This window comes from Strongylocentrotus purpuratus, unplaced genomic scaffold (assembly GCF_000002235.5).
Source record: "Strongylocentrotus purpuratus isolate Spur 01 unplaced genomic scaffold, Spur_5.0 spur5_scaffold_7, whole genome shotgun sequence".
Classification (NCBI taxonomy): Eukaryota; Metazoa; Echinodermata; class Echinoidea; order Camarodonta; family Strongylocentrotidae; genus Strongylocentrotus; species Strongylocentrotus purpuratus.
In genome coordinates this window covers 18,409,892-18,432,852 of record NW_022145613.1, presented here as the reverse complement: position 1 = coordinate 18,432,852, position 22,961 = coordinate 18,409,892, and the positions used below count along the sequence as shown (strand labels likewise).

The window sequence follows — 22,961 nt, the reverse complement described above, 5'->3', positions numbered from 1 at the left end:
ATTTAGAAATCATAATAATATTTTCTTCACAAAGAGGGAGTGAAATCTGTTCTTGCGCAATCATCATCATCCATTATGACAACAATGATGATCTTACAAAATCATTTTTAAAATTATTATTAAAGCCAGCATTCATTCATATTACTTATTTTGCATGTCCAGTGAATGACCTTATTTTCGGTTGAATATTCTGAGCGACAGATAAAATGCCATTCTTACTGATTAGATAAAACCTTTTTACCTTTTAAAGTCCAAACAAACCATGCACTTTATACTTTACTCCACCAAACAGTACATAATTGACACAATAATCAAAGGCTCTGTAGACATGTATATGTGTACACATAGGCCTAAGTCTTCATGGAAGTAGAATTCAGAGACAAACAGTTATTTGGTGATTTACAGTTATGTAATCTCATCAGTTCTTGTATCAGAATATTGACTGCTTCTTCACAAAATAGAAATATATTCATAAAAGATTATAAAATGTTTTAAAGTGTGTTTTGGGTATCTATAATTCAGTTTCCCATTTACTGACATAGTATTTATAACTGCTTCTACACAGATAATATTGTAGACCCTATAAATAAACATTGCTAAAGAGAGTCAGATTGTTAGACTATTCCTTGTTATATTCTCATTATCACTCTGACTTTAATAATGATCAATGATCAATCACGTACTATTCACTCATTCTGCAAAAGGGGGCTTCGTTTACTAAAACCGTTCCCTCAACTTGAGTCTGTTTTGTAGACTAGCCCAGTCACATTCCATGTCCCAGCCGAGCATCCACTGGTATAAACAAGCAGAAAACGTGACTGATAGACACCACGGTTATTACATGGCAAACACACAGAGATGCTCGTTCAGACCTATTAAAGATCACCGCTCAAGGAGGATTGTTCCATGTTTGTCTGTTTCGTGCTAACGTCTTTTGAATGATGTTCCTCAATTACTCGCCTTTGTGCTATCTTTGAGTCCTGGCCCAACCCACAGACAGACTGTGCTAATAAGGATACAAAAAAGCTTGGATTTATTGCTCTGTGTAGCTAGGAGCCAGAACTCTGAGGAAATAATTGCATTTGATTTTGGATAAACAAGAGGCATCTTTTTATTTCAGTAAGTCTATGCTTTCTTTGTAACCAGTCTTAGAGGTCTAATATCAGAGGTGTAAAACTATATTTGCTGGTCTTTACCATGGTGTCTTTATGATGTTGACGTTTAAATGAGTGTTAGGTTTATTGGTGTACACATACAAACAAAAATGTCTGGTCATTGTTACACGTGTGTGGGGTAAACACTGGTTTTTGTCCTAATTAAAAACAAATTGTAATTTGCGAATCTGAAGCTTACTAAAAAGTGCATGTTTTTTTCTAGTTATGTCACATTTAAGAGAAAAACTCTTTTGTTAGATTTGTGTTATTTGAAGTGATGTATAGCAACTTAATAACAATTTTCATCTAGTGCAAGTTTTGCTTCTTCTCCTAAAGTTGAGTATGGTCTATAAACTAAACGGATAAGGCAACATTTTGAAATTCATTGTCATTATGTGTCCCCTTTGTTTTCTGTAACACTATTCACATCTTAACAGAGATAGTTGTTATGTAAGTATTGGCCTAAGGCCGTGCTCTAAGTTGGGACCCCCACTCATTTCATGAATACACCACTTCTAAATCACTTTGTCTCGTTTTGAATGAGGATAAGTCGTGTCATGTTACTAATAGCCCACTCTTCGTCAAATCATAGTCCTGATCACATACAACTGAATATGTTATAGTACAATCTCCTTTAGAAATTGAGCAGATTTCATTTTGCATCATTTTTTTATTTTGTCAGGGGGGGGGGGGGGAGGGGTTGATCAGTGATTCACTGTATAATGTAAACAATACTGAAAAGAGCCAGGACTTCAGACTTTCTTTATTGATATATTTATGAATCATTTATTGTATGTTCTGCTAGTATTTGATTGTTCTTTTCATCCATTTATGATAGAATCCCAACCTTTGTTCAGTGATATTGTTTAGTTTTCTATCAGGCCCAAACCTCCTGTGGTTCTTATTTGAGTTTCTTTCTTGTATGGTGTGTATTTCTTCAATGGTTATTTTTAGTATTAAGTAGAATGTTCATCAAAAATGTGCCAGCGATATTTTCTGAATATGTCATTGTTGACTTTTCAGTGAATTTCAAAACACTAACTGAAGTTTTCATATGCAGCACTTCATTGTCATAACATATAATATCATTATATGCTAATTCATCAAGATGTACATGTTTGGCAGTTTAGTCAAGAACTATTTGGTAGGGTCCATGATTCAACACTTCTTTCAATTAACTCTTTAAATTATGCTCACAATAAATATGAATTGTTCAAAGGAGAACATTTATTTTAAAAATCTTTTGAAATGTACCTTTTCAAAATCTCACCAAGATATATTTTTTTCTGATTTATCAAGTTTTAATGTATTAGGTTACACTCTGTTGATATTGGGTCTAATGCTATTTTCCACATTTTTTCATAGGGGGAGGGTGACTTGATAAATTCTCACTGAGGAAAATGGTCCCACATATTCAGCTATAATGGACAGTTTGGTTCTCTATCATACAGAATTGCATTGTATTTGTCATTTTAGTGCACTCATGCTAACTCTGAGATATATGCTTATTCTTTGATCATACTGTTTATTTGCTTTTGACAAGTGAATTAACAACAAATATTTGTAAAATGGAATAGTAGGACACTAATGACCTCTATTTACTCAACTTTGACTTCAAATTGTATTCTGCCTTGATTTCAAAAGCTTTACCGATGACATATTTGTGCTTTTGAAACCCCTTTGATGCCAATGAACAAGCAAAACTAATTTATTATTATTTTGCTGTGTCAAAAGGCTTTAAGAATTGTTATTATGTCTAGTTTGTAAACATGCATGGGGATCCAAAGTGAAGACCACCCCAATAGTTTGGTTGGCATGAAACCCCAGATTGATGAGGCAATAAATATTCTGTTAAAAATGGGAGTAGTTTGTCAACTTTATCATTAATATAATTTGATTTATCACTAGATGTACAGATTACACTTGATATGTGTCAATTTCGTTACTGGCATGCTTTTCTGTAGAATCCAGCCCTCTGATTGAAGCTTCATACCAATCAAAGTCTAGTAAATATTATGAATTAAGCAGTAAACAACAAGTGTTTTGCTTCAAAGACAACCAACTGAGGATACAAACTGTTTATGTATGGGAAAAGTACCAAAATGCAGATTAGCTAGGTAGCGAAATGTAGTGGAATTAAAAAACGCATCTTGTCAATTAAAAGTCTTTTTTGACATTTCTGAATGAAAGTATAGCCAACATTAAACCTCATCAAGATGGTATATGCATTTACAAGCTCCATATCCTAACAATGTGGTTCTATATACCTCTGTGTGATAAAATCATGATTTTCAAGTTTCAACCATATTTATATAGCTTTTGTGTTCTGGACGTGTCATTTCGTACCGCTATATTTTGCTATAAACTTACCCAAAGCAACAAGGGAAAGGGTAGAGACTATATATAGCCTAGGTTGGCGAGGCAAACGTCAAAATGCTTTATTCAACTGACTTTACCAAGGCCACACAGGTGGCCTTACTGGTGCACAGCAGCACGGACATATCATGAATAGAACAAAGATGTTCTTTTAATTAATGGTCTGTGGAATTATAAGTAAACAAACTTGTTGTCGGTTATAGTCGAACTCGAAAATTATATCAGAGCTTTGTATTGCGTGTCCCCCAGTGAGAAGCTCGTTAATAGTATATGTTCAATCTTTTTTACCCCTCCATTTCTGTCTAATTTTTCCTCTCTTTCTTATTATCTATATATCTATCTATCTATCTATCTTTGTATCTATCTATCCAAATATATCTATCTATCTATCTATCTATCTATCTATCTATATTCTATCTGTGGAGGCCTGTCCATGTCTTCTCTCTGTATTACCTACTGTCTGCCTCTGTCTTTTTCTCATTCTGATTTTCTTATGTTATCTGTTCTCTATCATCTCTTTCTCTTTTTCTTTCTTCATATGCTCTCCTCTATCTCTCTTTCTGTGTGTTCATTTCCCTGTCTTTATTTCTATGACTCTTTTGTTAACTCTCTCTCTCTCTATCTCTTTCATCATCACTCTCCCCAATTTTTTCTCTCATTCTCTGTCATTCTTCTTCATCTCTATTTCATTATCTCTTTGTCTTTCTCATCCTCACTCTTCTCCCCCCCCCCCCCCCCCCCCCCCCCCCCCCCGTTTATTGTTTGTTAGAATTTCTCTAGCATTCTTTCATTATTTTTCATTATCTTTCTCCTCTTCACTACCAACAATGTCTCTTTCTCTCTCTTTCTGTGTATTAATTTCTCTCACTATTGATTCTCTACCGCACCCACCCTGCCTTTCAGGTCCGACATGTCCACTTTCTCACATAAAACTTGCCACCTCCGAGTCCAAACTTGTTAGATCTGACACAAACGTTGTATGTTTACCATCGCCATGAATACGGTATGACTGACTTTCCCACAAATATACTACCGTTGCGTTGTTGTTCTGCCATACAACTGAACCCTGCACATGTTTTTGCTGTCCGCCCAGAAATAACTTTTATTACGAGGCAAAACAACTGTTTGAGGTAGTAGAAATATGTCACTGGAATTCACGAAGGACAGAAACAAGTGTTTTTATGCCTCCGCCACCGAAGGTGGTGCCGGAGGCATCATGTTTTCGGGTTGTCCGTCCGTACGTCCGTCCGTCCGTACGTCCGTCCGTCCGTACGTCCGTCCGTCCGTCCGTCCGTCCGTCCGTCCGTCCCGTTTGACCGTTATCACAATATCTCAAGAACCATTTAAGATTTTAACTTAAGACTCGGGAATAGTATTTATCACCATAGGAAGACGATCTGATTAGATTTTGGAGTACGTAGGTCAAAGGTCACAGGTCACAGAGGTCAACTTATGAAATTCCTTGTATTGAGTTTGTTAGCGCGATATCTCAAGAACCATTTGAGATTTAAACTTCAAACTTAAGGATAGTATGTATCACCATAGGAAGACGATCTGATTAGATTTTGGAGCACGTATGTCAAAGGTCAAGGGTCACAGAGGTCAACTTATGAAATTCCATACATTGAGATTGTTATCATGATATCTCAAGAACCACTGGAGATTTAAACTTCAAACTTAGTGATAGTGTGTATCACTATAGGAAAACAATCTGATTAGATTTTGGAGCACGTATGTCAAAGGTCAAGGGTCACAGAGGTCAACTTATGAAATTCCATACATTGAGATTGTTATCATGATATCTCAAGAACCACTGGAGATTTAAACTTCAAACTTAGTGATAGTGTGTATCACTATAGGAAAACAATCTGATTAGATTTTGGAGCACGTAGGTCAAAGGTCAAAGGTCACAGGGCTCATTATGTATGCAAAAACAGCTTGTGATCGCGTTATCTGAACAACCGATTGATGGATTCCTGCCAAACTTTGGTCATGTATGTATCTTGCAGAGCTGATGAACTGATTAGATTTTGGGGTCACGAGGTCAAAGGTCAAAGGTCACAGGGCTCATTATGTATGCAAAAACAGCTTGTGATCTAGTTATCTGAAGAACCGATTGATGGATTCCTGCCAAACTTTGGTCATGTATGTATCTTGCAAAGCCAATGAACTGATTAGATTTTGGGGTCACGAGGTCAAAGGTCACAGCGCACATTGTGTATGCAAAAACAGCTCGTGATCGCCTTATCTCAAGAACCGATTGATGGATTCCTGCCAAATTTAGGTCATGTATGTTACTTGCAGAGCTGATGAACTGATTAGATTTTGGGGTCATGAGGTAAAGGTCAAGGTCATGCGGCTCATTATGTATGCAAAAATAGCTTGTGATCGTATTATCATTAGAACAGATTGATGGATTCCTGCCAAACTTAGATTATTTATGTATCTTGCAGAGCCAATGAATGGTTCATAAGATCAAAGGTCATGGGCTCATTATGTATGCAAAAATAGCTTGTGGACGCATTCTCATTAGAACTGACAGATGGATTACTATTTAACTCAGGAAATCTTGCAGAGCCAATGAACTGAGTAGATTTTAGGGTCATGAGGTCAAAGATCAAAGGATCATATATGTATATGAGAAATTGCTTGTAATCACGATATTCTGAGAACATGTTAATGGATTACAATTGAACTTGAATTTGAAAAATTTCTTCCGTTTCGGTTTGTAAAATTGCTCTATGACGGAGGCATCATTTTCGACTGCGCGCAGTCGAATTCCATCTAGTCTATTTTTAAAAGGCCATCCAACAAATACATGTATATATCCTAGTCCTAATATACAGTGAAATAGGACAAATATATGAATTTAAAATATTTCTTTATCTCCCCATGTACCAAACTATTTTGTCCGGAAGATTCTCTTCAAATTTTGCTGTCCTACAAAACTGCCACTTTCAAACATACACACATATGCTGAATATAGTTTAGGGACACCTGTTTCCAGACATAATGTGATTCTTACACATATCTTTTTTTTAGAAGCAGATAGTGAAATGCATTTTGAAGTAGATTATTCTTATTTGCCATTAATATCCTTTGTCAAATGTAGCAGATTGCATTATTGATGGTTGTCCATGAAAGAGAGAAAAAGAGATTTATTATCTATTACGCCTACCTACTTAAAAGACAAATTTTAACCGTGTGTTCATTTCAGCTTGTTGTTCAAAAAGAATGATAGAGCTGGAATAAATGCTTAGGAGGTACCAGACAAGTATCAGAACCTATTCAATCTGGCCTTTCATAGATAGATATATACCAACACATTATACCATCATCATTCTTTTCATCCCAACTCTTCAAGAGGCAACCCTCATATAATACCTCCAAACTCACAAAAGATGAATTCATTCTCCGCGTTCTAAACCCCCTATTGCTATAAGTCCTAGAGCTATTTGCATCATGAATACCAATATCCCCGTAATTGGTATCATTACCGTAAAGATGGCTGATCTAGGATATTGTTCAAAATTCCAACTAAGGTTTTCCTTTACAATAGTTAGGTTCACACGACGGTCCATTAACTTAAAGTTTAGGTCATGGTTTTCACTTCAAAGTCATCCTGTAGTTAGGGACTGTGCGCCGGGACACTTTTTTGTCATGAAATTTTTAGTATACTCATATATGCTTTTTCGCACTGGCAAAAATTGTCCTAGCCCACTTCATTTTCACACTCGGTTTTACTGAAATGGGCTATCCCCATCGATAGTACCAGGATTATTTTGCCAAGGAAAAAAAGCTAGGTTAGGTATCTCTTGAAATGTGATGCTGAGAACTCAAGTGAGAACAGAAGTGATAATAGTCCAAAGCCTACCTAAAAAAAGCGGTGCTAACTCGTGAAGCCGGGAACGCCCTATCCAATCAGTGATAGTCCAGAGTTAGCGATTTCGAGTGAGAACAGCATATTTCCTTAACCGGGTTAGATTAGGGATAGTACGGGGCTAAAAAAACAAGTGTGAAATGCATGTCAAAGTTACAAACCATGAGCTGTCCATCCTAAGGTTAGGGCTATAGTTACGAGCAGCGTGGTGGTACGTCCTCATGTGCTGTATGAACACAACTAACTTCAAGGTAACATCAGCATGTACTTAAAATGAATGCTTTCCCCTGGCTTGTAATTCAAAACTTTTAGTAATTGTTGTTTCATTCCTGTTTGAACCCTGATAGTTGTATGTGGACCGTTGTTTATTACTTTAAAGTTTTGCAAACTTAAAGTTTAAAAACTACGATGGTTTCGTGTGAACGAAGCCAATATGATTCCAAAAGTGGAGACATAACCCCACCCCCCCCCCCTCACAGCACAGCACTTTGTTGTAACAAGTAGTCGCTATTAGTGATTCCCATACCATGAATTAGATGCTTGCTATTCAGAAGTGCATCTTTACATGTTTTTATTAATGTGACATTCAGGAAGCCTAATAGTCCATCATAAAAGATAATTAATCATCCAAAAATGTCATGGTACAGGATGTTACTGACCTACTTTATCTCTGAAAAATGTACAACATGGTGTACTTGATTTATTAGAAAACAAGTTTTTGTGAGCATGTACATGCTACTGCTTTAACTCACTTCTTACTGAGAAAAAAGAGCATTGTTAAATGAAAAGGAATCTTGTTTTGTAAACGCAAGAAGGGTGCTAATGCATATAATTCTAATGCAGAGTTAATGCCTCCTTTGTTAGAAGACAGTATTGTTAGTTGAGAGCGAAAAGGGTGTTAACTCATGTTAACTCTTCTACTTTATATGTAGAGTTGAATACCTTCTGGCTTTCATTAGACAGTACATCTGAGAAATGGATGAATTTGAAAGAGAGTAAAATGAGAATAATTCTTTGCAATGGTAGTGAAGTGCTGCTATGTCTGCTGAGTGCCAGAAAGGTATTAATTCATTGGTAAATTATATGTCCTTTTTGCTCTCAGCAGGAATGAGATATTGTCAAATTGTTCAGACACTTGAAATGAAATCGAAACTGAAATTGAAACTAATGCCAAAATGTTTGAAGAAATATTTCACAACACAACGTCGAATTCAGTTGCTTGGAGGTGGGTAAGTGTCCCCCCCCCCCCCCCCACCTTCCCCCAGCGGAACATCTACCAGGTACATACATCTGAACAGCCAAACCTTCTTAAATTCCAATGCACTCCCGTAATGAGTATGATCATTATGAAACTAGCTTGGCCCAGATCGTTTCAAAGCGACATGCGTTGAGTGATGTTGACAACGGTGTCATGACAATTCCTTTCCACAAAAATCTAACGTTGCACAATGCCCCGGCCACTTATCATACCATCACTGGGGATTCAATGTCCCGTTCATACTCATCCTGTGATGAACTATCTCATCGCAAGGTAGTTCATTGCTAAATGCATGTAGATTAAAGAATCGTCGGTCTGTTTGGAGCCGAAACGGCCTGAACTGCACCCTTTAACACAGAGTGAACACCCTTCTGGCTCTCAACCGACATTGTTTCATACTGATATTAAAGCAATAATGGATCTCTAGATTGAAACCATAATTTTACTGAAATCTGCATGCAGGTACCTGACATGTTCCCTGGCAACACCCTCTTCCGGCTTTGTTTTGTTAGAGATATTGGTTTAGGGTTAGGGTTGTAGGGGTGCACTTGGGTTAAGGTTAGGTGTAGGTGTAGGTTTTGAGGTCTTTGGTATGGGTTAGTTTCGTGGAGGTGTCATGGTATAGTGGTTCATTCACTTGTGTCTGTCAATCCAAAGGTTGATGGTTCGAACCCCAGCTTAGCACTACGTCCTTTGGGCAAGACAGTGATCCACATTTGCCACTCTCCACCCAGGTGTTGATGAATTAGGGTGAATTGCTGGGTAGTACTAATAGCAGAGCCCCAGTAATTATTGATGCTAATGAGGCTTCCCTATTCAAACAAAATAATTATTATTATAATTATATTTTATCCAGGGTTGAAGATAAAATCTTGATTCGTTTAGATAAAAATTGACCATTGAACAATTGTCACCAAAGCATACAGTGTGTCAATGATCCTTAATAATATTCCGCTTTTATATAGCGCTTGATACAAATGTCTCTAAGCACTTTGCAGATTTACTATTACCCCTTAATGCCATGTACTTTGCTTGTATATCATTTAAATTTTAAATCAACCCTAGTAACATTGGATATTAAATGCCCTGTTCATATCACCCATGGATTAAACCATCAATGTGAACTGTACCCTGGTCATATTAATGCTAATTAAGCCATATCAAGGTTAGGTATATTGGTATCCTGTTTGTATTAGTATCATATTTATACTCTGAGCTCTAATAGAGTTGATATAGGCCTACCATGTTCATATTAGTCACTCATTAGTCCCTGGAGATGATTTAATTTCTGTTCATAAATTTGTTTTTAATGAATCCTTACAGCACAGTTATTGATATAATAGTAGCTAGGCATGGGATTGGGGCTTATACTCCCTCAATTAAATCGCAAAAAGAGGAAGAAGAAAGGAAAAATAACAGAAGCTCAAACCATAGCTCAGACCATGCTTAACCATTGGTAAAAACTCATAGCAAAAATGAACAATTCATATTTTCCTATATTACATTGATATCATCTTTTGTCATTTCTGATCCTTCATATTCTAAATTGAGTTAGATTTATACCTCTGAGGAAATTGTCATATCTTCCGGTACCTCTTATTCTGAAGTCTTCATTACACCACATATTGTTTATTTAAATTTGTATGAACATGAAACATACGCCTTGGTACAAAAATATGTATAGATTTGTATAACACATTATATGTTTTTTGGTAATATAACGGACCTTGTATGATGTATCATATAGAGTGAAATACATACTTTCAATTTAGGCTATGTTGCTACCATGACAATCTTTAATCTCTTACGGATTGGACCTCACTTGGCCCAAATACCCAATGATTCCAATCCACTTTAATGGTGCTTATGATACTAGGGCAATTACTTTTTAAAAAAGAATGTGAGGTGGATATATTTAGAAGTTATTTTGACCTTTGGCTTGACCACGTATATGTGACCACCATTTATGATGTCCCCTTGTCAATTGTAAATGATGTCCCTTGAATGATATGACATGACCAAAGCTGATTCAAAGACCACCGAAGACCAGTTTACATTTGAAAGTTAGGTTGGAGAGATGGACTGTTCTTTGGAGTAGATATACATGTATATTTGTCTTTTCCCTTTGTAAACTATTATGTTCCATATTAAATAAGAGTTTAGGATAAAGATTGTTATCCCTGCAGTTCTATAAAAAATGAAATCATTACAAAATTTGTGTAACTTTAAAAGAGGTTTCATTTATGTACGATTAGTCAATTTGATTTTTTTTTTTTTTTTTTTCGAGGAGGGTGCCGGGGAGGATCGAATCAAATTGAAATGATATTTATTTTTAAAAATCAACAGGGCAGCCCAAGGGCTAAATTGCATGGAGTTTACAAAGAAAAAATTAGAAAAACAAAATATCTTACAAATATATTTATACATATATCATTGTCAGACAATTATATGAAGGGCAGAAACAGAGAGATATGGAGAGGATGAGAGAGAGAGAGAGAGAGAGAGAGAGAGAGAGAGAGAGAGAGAGAAAAGAAACAATGATTTAGAAGCAGAGACGTGAGAATCTAGAGGAAAAAGTGAGTGGATTTATCAAATAAATAATAAAAGGATGTTTTAGTGAGTAGATATGAAAGAATAAAAAAAGATAATGAACAAATATGTACCAAATATTGTATATATTTCAACATGAAATGACCAATATTGAACAGATCCCCCCCCCCCCCAACAAAAAAATAATGAAAAAAGGAGAAGAAAGATTTGGGTTCCTCTTTTGTTGTACTTTGGCACATCCCTTTAAAACCAGTCTTTAAGAAAGTGAAAGGTAAACAAAAAGGAACAATTAGTTGAGACAAGAAAGTTTTGAAAGTGTATCCTGATCAATACAAATCATAAAGTTGGCTTGTGAGGTTTAAGATTTTGATGTGATTTTTGTTGAGTTGAATGATGGTATGGCAATTGAACGAGAGGGGTTGGAGTATGGATTCTAATCAATTCAATCCCGGAATGCGGGACATGAAACGAACAGCCCTCGTCTGTCCAAAGTTATTCACCGCTAAAATTATCTCTCGACTGTCATCTCCAGCTGTGCCCTGATATGTCAGAGTTTACGTCTGGATGCATGATCTCTTCCTCTCTCTCTCTCTCTCTCTCTCTCTCTCTCCTTCTCTCTCTCTCTGTCTCTCTCTCTCTCACTCTCTCTTTCACTCTCTCTGTCCTCTGTCTTTCTCTGTATCGCTCTCCTACCCACCATCCATCTGTGATTCTCTCTCCCTCATCTCTTCTTTCTATCTTTTTCTTGCTCTCTTGATCTCTCTACACACAGATCTCTCTATTTCTCTCCATCCCTATCCTTCTCCCTCGAGTACAGTCTTTCAGTCCTTGCCCTTCTATATCTTTCTCTCCCCCCTCTATCTCTGTCTCCCTCTCTCTCTCTCTCTCTCTCTCTCTCTCTGCCTTCTCCTCCTTCTCAACTACCGTAGTTATGTCTTTATGAGTCTTTCCTCTCTACATCTTTTCTTTCTGCTTCCCATCCTTCCTTTTGTCTATTCCCCTAACTACATCTTTACTTTTTTTGTTTACATCTCTTCGCCCCCTTCCCCCACCCCCTCGCCACTTCTAAGAGTCCCAATATAATTCCTTATTCTAAAGTCAAGATCAATTTGGAATCTTGTTACTCCTCATCTGAAATTGAATTGTTGTGTCCTTGCACAGAATCCTGCAATGCCTATGCCATATGCCAGAATAATGTGCCCAAAATGCAGAAAACTGTTCACATTTGTATTTGCTGTTTTTTACATTCAGCCACCTCGTATCATGCACTTAGCTTACATATTTCCATGGGTTGACGATATTTCACGAAAACATTTCGGGAGAGAGAGCTACCCTTGTTCGACCTTGTTGTTAATTGAAAACTGAAATGAGCAGAAGTTAATAAGTTATCATGAGGATTACCTGGTACAATGTGTATAAAACTGTTTTAGATTCTTTGTTATTTAACAATGTGCATCATGATCAAAAATGGTTTCCATAAGAATAAGAGGAAATCAAATGATACATTTCCCAAGCTTGTTCATAGAATAATTGCGGTATTGTGTTACAAAGGATGGAATGACAAAGGGGTATCATCATCATCACGAAGAGATAAAGAAGGAATGGACAGATAAAAGGGGGTGAAAGGTACCATTATAAAGTTACCCCTTCCTTCAACCTACCCCTTCCAAATGACATTCCCTCACTCCCTACATATGCCCTTGGCGTTCATCCCTCCCCCAATTGTTTTATGGCGATAAAAATGCATTGTGGAATCCCTAAGTATTTGTCTCCCATTCCTACTCTCTCTCTCTTTCCGTCATCCCTCTCCCTCATCCCTCTCCATCCGTCCACAGTCTGACATACCTCTGCCCTTCGCTGCGACTTGACTCCGTCAGAAATCAAAATTGATTGTGTTGAAATGAAACAGATATGAGCTAGAGGTACCTTGCGTTGGTTGGAGTAGTGGTAGTATCGAGTCAATTTCAGAACCAGGATTGTTTTCTGTGTAGGGTGTGCTGTGTAGCTAGGAACAACAGTGTTTTGAATTTCGCCCCGCTTTTGGAATTTACGTACGACTTTAGGTGTTCATTAAATTTTTGTGGGATCATCTCGTAAACTTTGGTATGTATGCCATATTTGTTTGTATCCTGCCTTACGGACATAGATATGAACGTAATAATATATTTTGTCTATGCCTGTTTTGTGATGCAGTTCACGAATTCAGTGGACTTTCACCTAGAAATTATTTTGCAAGTTGATGTTGTTTTAGTTTTTATTGGCGTGTATCATGAATTTATGTATATTTATGCCAGTTCTTAATAGCTTTGTTCACCTTAGACAAGTTATTCTTCAATTTTTGTTGAAAAAGAATGCCTACCGGTATGCTGAAATGGATATATTTTTTGTTGTTGCAAAATTGTTTTGATATGCAACCTTTTCTCTTACCGGTAATTTCAATTTTAAGTTTCACTTGCAAAGTTTTGTGGCAAACGAATCTCTTTATCAGAATATTTTCTCATTGATTTAGTTTTATTATACACAAAAGGAGCCTTGGGCTAATAACAATACTTTAGTATGACATAGGAAAGTTTTAAAATATTTTATCATCTTCTTAGATGGTTGTAATAGGGACAATATTCTAATTAAGACAATATTGTTTCATTTATGAATTATCATGAAATATATGATGGAGGAAAAAAAAAATCAGTTTTTAGAATGTCTTCAGAGCTCTTTGTGAGAGAAAATGATAATCAGAGTATGGGATTTGGTATGCAGGTTCCATTTCTATGAATAAATTCCATTTTCATTTGCAAGTAATCATCTTATGCATGCTATATACACATACATAATATGTCTGCAGAGCTGAGTGTATCAAGGCCATCTATGTGTAGGAACTCAACAGATTCTCCAACTGTTCTAAATTTTCAGATCTCATAATACGAAATTCAAGTGAAACATCAGCGAATTCAGTGAAAGTTATGGTCGTTCTGATATGGTTTTATGAAACTTATACTGAATGTGAACATGCATTTAGGGAAGCCTCATATACAGGGCCTACTTAAGATCTCAGTATATACATACAGCCAGAAGGGCATTAACTCTGTGTTAAAGTGTATGAGTTATGTCCTTCTGGTTCCAAACATACAAGATATGTATACTGATGGGTATTTGACAAAATGCTCTTGTAGTGCCTACTCCAGATGGAAGGATATGTAATTTGTAAATTGTTCAAAATTTGTGTTATCATAATCAGAATTGCAGTAACACAGGAGTAGACTATTATTATAGTTTTTTATGACATCACAATTGGTGGCTTTCAAGTGTTTATAGCAGATATATTAGGCCTGTTTCATCAGCTCGAGTTTGCCAAATAACTCTATATTTTAACTAATCCCGATCCCAAATTAGCCAGTTAATTTGCGTCTTCATCAACCCGCAGTTGTAATTAGCGGATATTTGGTTGAGAAAATATCCAGAGACATCTTGGTCTTGTTTCCAAAATATCCCGCTATTTGGGAAAAAGCAGGCTAATTTGTGGCAATCTGTTTGTGAGCGTATGGTCTGGACACTCTGGTGAAGACGCAATGTCGAGCTTCGGGATAATATCCGGAGTCTGAAATAGTGGGTTATTTGGCAAAGTCGAGCTGATGAAAACAGGCATTCTGCCTCTAACTTATACGTTTAAATAAAGACTTAACAACTTTCTGACTCCTAGCTCATGATTTCTTAGATAATGATTCATTCAAATACAATGCCATGTCTGCCATGACATTGTATTCTATTTATGGGAACATTATCTTTTTTCTTTTTATGGACCATACCAGCATACTACAAGCATTACCTGTCATGTCTGTGCTATCAATTTACACAAATAGCAATTTGTAATGGACAAAACATTTTGACATACGTTCTCAATCTTAATGGACATAACAGTGAACAGATGCAGGCTTCCTCTAATAGGCAATTTACCCAGAAATATTTGATAGGTGAGTTCATATGCAGTATATATGGTGTTTTACTTCAGAGAAACGATATTAGAGCAGGTGTATATATTGCAAAGTGATTTCTTTTGAAGTGGGGAGGGGGTAGATAATTTACAATGTGTATTTATTTCATTGAATGAAATAAGTTGGCTTTATGTAGAGGTGTAGTGGTTGAGTGGATATGTCAACGGGCTGTCGATCACAAGGTCCGTGGTTCAAGTCCCGCCGCGGCACTTACGCCTTTGGCAAGACATTGATCTACATTTGCCACACTCAACCCAGGTGATGTAAATGGGTACCTGGCAGGAATTCATTCCTTGAAATGCTAGAGTGCCGTAATGGCAGCCGTGCTAAAGCCAGGGTAATAATCGGGAGCGCCAGGAGTGTCAAGTCTGACAGACATGAGCGCTATACAAGAATCCACTATTATTATTATTATTATTATTAAATGTTGGCCGTGTTAAAAGTAAAAACTAAATTTAGAGAAACATATGTGCTTGACACCCTTTCCCCTCTCGTAGTTATACCAGTACCATGAGAAGTCCTCTAAACAATATATACCATGTGAACGGGGGTCATCTTATGTTATTCTCATGCCCAACCATTCAATCAACCGCCCCACAAATGTACCAGCGATATTGATGCCAATGGCATTTGGACTTGTCGACAACTCATGTTGTTGTTCCTACCATTTCTTTGCCACATATGATTTACATTGATCATTCAGCAGGAGAAATCTCAACTTGATGTCGGATGTTTACATCCAGCCAGTCTGCAAATACCAAAATAAAATTCGCAGAAAGTGACATGATTATCCCTCCTGACAAAAAAAGGGAGAAGAGGGGTAGGCCTACATTTGCATCCACTAAATAGATAATTATGTTGTTTTATTTTAATGATAATTCTATCATGTCAAGATTAAATTTCATATTTGATTTAATTTGCTAAATAAAAACCAGTTACAAATGGGGTGACAGCAGGCAGGCCATTGCTCTCTAACCTCACCATACCTCTCAGCCCCCTATTCTCACTTTATCCCCCCCCCCCCCCTCGATTGTTATAAGGCGATCGACTTATGCATAGAATCTGGCTTATTTTTAAGTGTCATAATTTTATACTAAAGAAATGCCATCTTATCATTTGTTTCCTCAATCTTCACTCTGGTGTGTATATTAGAAACAATGGGCAAGCATGTCATGCAGTTTGCTAGCTGGTCATTAGATGATCAGGAACTTAAAGCTATCAAATTTCTTTGGTAAAACAAAAATGATGGTTACATTTTGATAAAACATGCGAATATCTACAATGAGAAAAATGTTTAACATACCGTAATACATTTTAAATAGAGGATGAGGTATTGGGTAATATAAGAAATTCAATTAGGAATCCTATTATGATAGATTCCATTAATTACTCACAAAGTAGAAGTTGAATGGACCTGTACCCGGCTTTGGTATTGTTTACATCAAACCCACAATCTACATGCCCAATTAGCTTCTATTTGTCTTCCAATATCATCCAAAGACAATCATGCTCACCCATACGAAAATTGGTTTACCCCCGCAAACCCAGCATCCAGACTTTAAATAGGCAGTTTGGGCATATTTGTAATTCTATCAAATTCTCATAACTGCACGCTATATTAGCCGCTCCATTCAATAGCGGTCTAGATCTGTATTGATGTCCGCAAACAGAATGGGCATGGGTTGTTGCACACAGCTGAGGACGTTTGCCTATACACAGTTGACATCGCTTGAGTCAACAATGGAAAGGTTTTTAAGTAAATTTGCGGAGCCTTTTCAGTGTCGGTGATGGGACAAAAAAAAAGAAACCGTGGGATATGAAAGAGAGTCTGATGACATGTGAGAGAGAGAGAGAGAGAGAGAGAGAGAGAGAGAGAGAGAGAGAGAGAGAGAGAGAGAGAGAGAGAAGAAAAGGGGAAAAGAAGAGGAAAATGGTTGTGTGTTTATTGTGAATTGGAGTGTTCAAAACACAATCTTAGAGTCGTGTGCGTAGAATAGTATCCCCTCGTGCTGGTTCAATGTATTCATTGAGTCAAGTTGGAGTTTTTGAAAGTGAAAACTTATTCATTCGAGCGAGTAAGCAGAAAGCTTGAACAGTTCTTGAGGATTTATACTTAGGATGTCAGTGATTTTCAACATAGTAATTACAAGGAATATATAACGCCTATGGATTAAATCAGAGTTATATGCTTCATCGCATTGGAGAAGTTTTCAAGGATCCACTTTTTTCTAGACTGGTCTTAACGCACATAGAAGTGAATAGAGTGCACACTTTTTAAAGATCCCAGCTTCTGGACTTCAAATGGTTCCATCTTCTCAAATTTTCTCTACAAAAATGTTATACAGTTATAAGTGTCTAAATGGACCCAATCTCGTGTATTTATAGATCAGTATTGGAACATGTTGCGGTAGGAATCTATAGCTTGTTTTGTGTTATGTACAGCTGCTGTTGAATTGTGTTAGTATTGATCTGTTACACATTGTGGATAATCGTCTGTGAAATCTGGGTGCTCGTGCCATGGAGTTGTCAATCACGAATATAACAGTGAACTCTTGGATGTTTTGAAATGAAGAATGCATGCAATGTAAGGTGATATTGGTCGGCATTGTGAAAGTATGATGTTCTCGTATGGAGAGACACAGGTATGTCTTGACTCTTGAGTGGTGTCGGAAACACAAAAAATATTTATTTTTTACATATTTTTTTTTCAGTGTCAAACTGAGAGAAACTATACCTTTATGCCACTCATTCACTTAAAAAATATTAGGCCAAATGATAAGTATGAAGCAGAGCTCTGCTCTGAAGCTGACTATAACCTCAGCCATACCTCATGCAATCTGGTCCATCACATCGCCAAACTGACTCAAGATCGACTCTGTACACTGACCAATTCTTTGCCATTCCTGGTAATGTAATTTTTTGTTTTAACTGTCCTCAGTTTGGTGATGGTCTTGTTGGTGCAACTAGGGTATCAGCTTGCTATCAAATGAAGTAGGTTTTCTCAGGCTTTGATAGACGAAATTACTCTGCAATTTCCTGTTCATAATGAAAATGAAGTCATTGTCAAATTATTAATTATTAAAACAACAGTGAAAACATTGATGTTGATTATCACTACATTTGTCATCCTATCAGTGAATTAGTGAAATCTGATAGATGAAAATAATGATGTTTATCCTAAAAATGGAACTATCCCTGTGATGTTCACACACACACATTTTTCCGTGATTAGGCCGTTTCGGGATAGTTGTACCGTTTCGGGATAGTTATACAATGAAATTGTGTGTGTGTGGACGCTTACTAATGATACGTCATATAACAAAACGATGCCCAAACATTTGTTTGGTTATACGACGTATAAAGAATCACGCCTAATCACGGAATGTGTTGTGTATGGACGTAACTAGTATAACTAATCAAACTAGAACTGGGCGGGGCTTAACGTGACCTCAAGCGAAAGGAGACCTGACCTCTCATTTCCGCTTCCATTTCATGATCGCAGTAGTAAACTGCGCACCTATAAGACATTTCGCTGTAGAGTTTCGGGATACATTGTTTTGTGTGTGGACAAGCTGTATGTTAGCATTCTTATATCCCTTTAATGCACTGAACAGATAATTGTGTATGAGCTTACTACCTGTTGATTAGGGTATTTATCATTGAGATAGAGGAGGATTAGATAAGCTTCAGGAGCTTATATTGTACAGTTATAATCCTAACTGTCATTAATCCCATCCCATCCCACAACCTATTAGTCTGGAGACACATTAGGCCTACAGTCTGTTTGGATTCAGAAGAGCATTAACTCATTCCTTAATACATAGTTAACGCCCTACTGGCTCCGAACAGATGCTGTCAATAAGCTTTTACATTAGATCCCGCCCCCCCCCCCCCCACTCAGTGTTATTTAGGGTACGCACATGCGTGTTCCCTCCTTTTGGAAACACTCCCTAAGTCCGGTGTTAAGTCAATTTTGTGTATGTACGAGCCGGACTTTGGTGCGTGAAAAGTACCCCTTTACCGGGCATTTTGGTAACACGCATGCGGTCATTCTGATCCAGGAGTGGGGGGGGGGGGGGCCGTGCATTAGATACCTCAAGGATTTGTCACAAAACTTCCTCAGGAACATCTTCATTGATGCTGTGAACGTTTAGACTGTCCAAACTTTGATCTGATTTATACATGCCTAAAGAGAAAAAAACACAATCACACACTCATGATGGTTTCGGCATGAAGCAAAGAGTACTGAAAGTCAGAACTTCTGACTCAAGCTCGAAAGCTGTTTATACCAGTAATTGCATTTAGAAAACAGTGTATGACTGCACCAAATAAAAATGTAAATTCGGTATTCATCACAGTTTCATACAAAATAGAAACTGCTTAATTTTTCAAAAGTGTTGGTAATACATTTTGTTCTGATTTTTCCATGACCCATTTTTTACTTCTTTCTTCTCTCTTTTTTACAATCTACCTTGGGGTATCAACTTATTTTGCTGTACCCCCCCCCCCCAAAAAAAAAAACAATAATGCACTTCTATAAATCCAATTACTGGCAATGGTTGATCTTTTATCATGCAATAGATTGGTTTCTTGGGCATGGTGTAGCATGAGAAGCCTTTCATACATTGCTTTATTGCTTTATTGCTTATAAACTTCTTACCCTATAAGTTCAGTACGTACAAGTTATTGGTACTCTTTAATTTCCAGTGTGTGAAGTTATATTTAATGCTGTGAGACTGTATTTTCCATCATAATCTTACTTCATGGTTACTTCAGGAAGCCATTGTACCATTTCTCCCCCTTGTAACAATGGTTAAAAAATGCAAGATTCACTTACAGTTACTTTTCCCTTCTCTCTCTCTTTCTTCTTGTATAGCCTTCAGAAGCTGTAGAGTCTAAGACCCATACATTCAAGACCCGGGTATTCAGGAACCCCCATAGCTGTGGTTTTTGTAAGGAGATCATATGGAATGAAGGCAGAATCTGCAGAGGTGAGTTGCATGCCCCCCCCCCACACACACACCCATCGAACTGCCCCCTCCTCCCTCCCACCTCCATCAAACTGCCCCCCCCCCCCCCCGTCGCCCATTAAACTGCCCCCTCCTCCCTCCCCCCCCCCCCCCCCACGCCCACCAAACTGCCCCCTCCTCCCTCCCACATGACATTATGTTAAACCAAACCAGAGTCTTTTGCAGCAGGAAAGTTATGTGAATCACAGTGAATCAGTGTTGCAATTTAATCATATAAATTCATCAAATTTATGCAAATCTAAACTATACCTTCTGATAATGGACCGGTTACATTGTATTTATGTTAGTAGATTAGTGAAAAATTAATTGTGAAAAGGTGTTTTGCTCATGTTGAGATACTTTTGTATTTTCACCCCCAAATGAAGTACTACAATGGTAATACCGCAATTGATCATTACCATTAATAATGCTTATTTCTTTCTTGTTTTCTAATTTTGTCTATGTTGCAGTATGTAGATTTGCTTGCCATAAAAAGTGTGAATATAAGGTAAGTGATATAACTTCATTTTGCCAATTTTGTCATGATTTTGATGGCCAAAAATGATATATTACTTGAAATGAGCCAAGAAAGTTCTAGATGATGGATAAATGCATGTTTTAATGGGGAAATTAAGTTCACATTTGGCATGATTAGGGCTAGAGGTCATAGTAATGAAATGATCTGTTTAGAGCCGAAAGGTTTTAACTTGTATGATTTTACAGAGTTAATGCCCTTCTGGCCTTAAACAGACGAAATGAATTGTGCATTCCATTAATATCTCCAGGGTATCATTGGAATAGTTAGGAATAATCTGGCAACACATATGGTTGTGCGGAATGGAAGGAAATATGAAAGTTCAGAAAGAAGATTGGTACTGGTAGGGAGAAAAGGAAAGATAGAAAGAGAGATTGAAATCTGAGGGAGAGAAAGAGAGAAAGTAAGAAAAAATTTAAACTCTGCTCGATTGAAGATGGGAGAGACGGAATTATATCTGCAATGACAAGATAAAGCCAGAGATAGATGGGTTAGAGAAAGGGGAGGGAGAGAAAGAGAGGGAAGAATGGAGAGAGGGGGGGGGGGAAGAATGGAGAGAGGGGGGAAGAATGGAGAGAGGGGGGAAGAATGGAGAGAGAGAAAGTGAGGAGAGTAGGGTGAGCCTTTTCACACCAGAAAAACATGAGTGTTCACTAGCCTATATTTGTATGGGGGTCATTCAGATGATAGTTTTTGAAGTATTAGCAAGACATTTAATATTTGAGCTCCAGAAGGGTTTAATTCCAGGAATTAAAAAAAAAAATTCCTCCCACTCAACTTCAAAACAAAACAATTTAAAAATATGTGTGATGCAAGTCATTAAAACTTACACAAATAAAATGGTGATTATGGGTCTGAATCATTATTGCTGAAATATAATATCTGAAAGTAATCTCCCACAATTCTGAACAAATAAAGTCATAATTAGGGGTCGTAAATTTGCAATATCCTGTGGCAAGTTTGTAGTTATTGATTGGAGTATTATTGGAGGTATTCAACTAAGTAGGTCAGGCATGTTATTAGCCAATGTTAAGGGCAACTTCGAGTAAGCGATCAATCTGTTCATGCAAGAAATCGTCGGCTCCCAGGGATACGTGCCAACAATTAAAGGGCTGGAATGAAAAACATATGCCAGAAGCAAAGGCAACTTTTGTATGATCTTTGTAAGTTAATATATAATTATTATGAATAATCTGTAGAGAGCCGAAAGGGCATTGACCCATGATGTCACACATAGCTAATGCCCTTCTAGCTTTCACCAAAATAATGACAGTATTGAAATCATTATTAGACAGTAAGGGAGGAAATTATGTTTCTTAAAGTGTGCTGTAGGCTTAATTAAATCATGTATTGAGTTTGTCCAGTGTTAAGAGCTGGAACGGCGTTGATTTGTACTGTTATACATGGAGTTGTAGCCCCTTTTGCTCTTAGCTAATGAAAAGTGGTACAAACATTATTCCAATTGTATGAGCAACAGCATAATAGAAACATGAAAAGAAGTTAAAGTATAGCTACACTGACCGGTTCCCTTTTAACACAAAGGAATCAGGAATGTGAATGGAAGTTTGTTTTTAATCCTAAAGTTACCTTCCCATGCCATTGTTGGTTTTTACAGAGAAAAGATACAATTGACTGACAAAACAAGAAACACTGGCAGGAAGTCATACATGATTATTTGAGAAACCCACAAAGATAATGCCTAGATTTCACACCGAATGAAAGAAAAAGGAGTATTACTTTCTTGAACAGAGGAAAGAACGTTGCAGAGAAAGACAAACTTGTAGTTTTTCTTAAAGATGAAAGCATCTTTTGTTGTCCTAGTAAAAGTACCTTACACTTTTTTGAATTACCTTACACAGCTTTATACAACAAATTTACAGTGTATGCAATTGGAGAGCAAAACATTTCTGTTTTATTTACTGATGTAAAGCGCTTTGAGCATGTTTTTGTAAAGGCGCTATATAAATATCAAAATGTATGTATGTATGTATGTATGGGGATACATTTCTAAACAAGAATTTAGACATTTATTTTTAGATTTTTAAACACAGTAAATGAAAGCGATTTTCATGTGCACAGAAGTTTCTTTTTTTACAACCCTGGGTATATATATATTACTCTGTTATTCCACACTACACAGGAACACAATCTATTCACTGTGAGTTTCTGGCCAGAATTCTGAAAATTCTCGGAATGCACGGTTGACGCTA

At 37.0% G+C, this 22,961-nt stretch overlaps 1 long non-coding RNA gene across 3 annotated transcripts; it reads left to right on the top strand.

The window, feature by feature from the left end:
- Window positions 1–900: 900 nt before the first annotated feature.
- LOC115919948 lies at window positions 901–20,731 on the top strand. Of its 3 annotated transcripts, none has more exons than XR_004062077.1 (3): window positions 901–1,119; window positions 20,084–20,198; window positions 20,687–20,731. It is a non-coding gene; the product is annotated as an uncharacterized LOC115919948 (long non-coding RNA). The 3 variants fall into 3 exon arrangements; XR_004062079.1 differs by lacking the exon at window positions 901–1,119 and adding an exon at window positions 17,549–17,614; XR_004062078.1 differs by lacking the exon at window positions 901–1,119 and adding an exon at window positions 17,625–17,849.
- Window positions 20,732–22,961: the final 2,230 nt, after the last annotated feature.